The following is a 289-nucleotide window of genomic DNA, read 5'->3' as shown; positions in this document are numbered from 1 at the left end:
GCTAGGGAAATGGTAAGGTGTATCTGTAACAGCTTGCTTTCAAATACATACAGAGTTCTTCGTGTCGTGCTACACTTAACTGCTTCACTTGATTGATCTTGGTTACTATAGTTTTACTTCTAATTCAAAGTACTGGCCAATTTTTGTAACACAGAACATTTTAGATGTATTTCATTAAATTATTGAGAACAGAGGTTTTTGCAAGGCAAAATGGTGCAATGGCTGCATGATGGTTTTAAATTCACTGAAAATTTCTATTGAGGGTAAAATGCCATCCTTGTTGACGCAA

At 35.3% G+C, this 289-nt stretch overlaps 1 protein-coding gene across 1 annotated transcript in view; it reads left to right on the top strand.

Annotated features, from left to right (window-relative positions):
* PLOD2 (procollagen-lysine, 2-oxoglutarate 5-dioxygenase 2) overlaps window positions 1-289 on the top strand; it is a gene marked incomplete at its 5' end in the record, with an annotated part of 26,861 nt that overhangs the window by 19,397 nt on the left and 7,175 nt on the right. The window lies entirely within an intron of this gene.

The sequence above is a fragment of the Eurypyga helias genome, unplaced genomic scaffold (genome assembly GCF_000690775.1).
Source record: "Eurypyga helias isolate BGI_N326 unplaced genomic scaffold, ASM69077v1 scaffold4181, whole genome shotgun sequence".
Taxonomy (NCBI): Eukaryota; Metazoa; Chordata; class Aves; order Eurypygiformes; family Eurypygidae; genus Eurypyga; species Eurypyga helias.
Note: the sequence above shows the minus strand (reverse complement) of the source record. Positions and strands in the feature narration are given on the sequence as shown.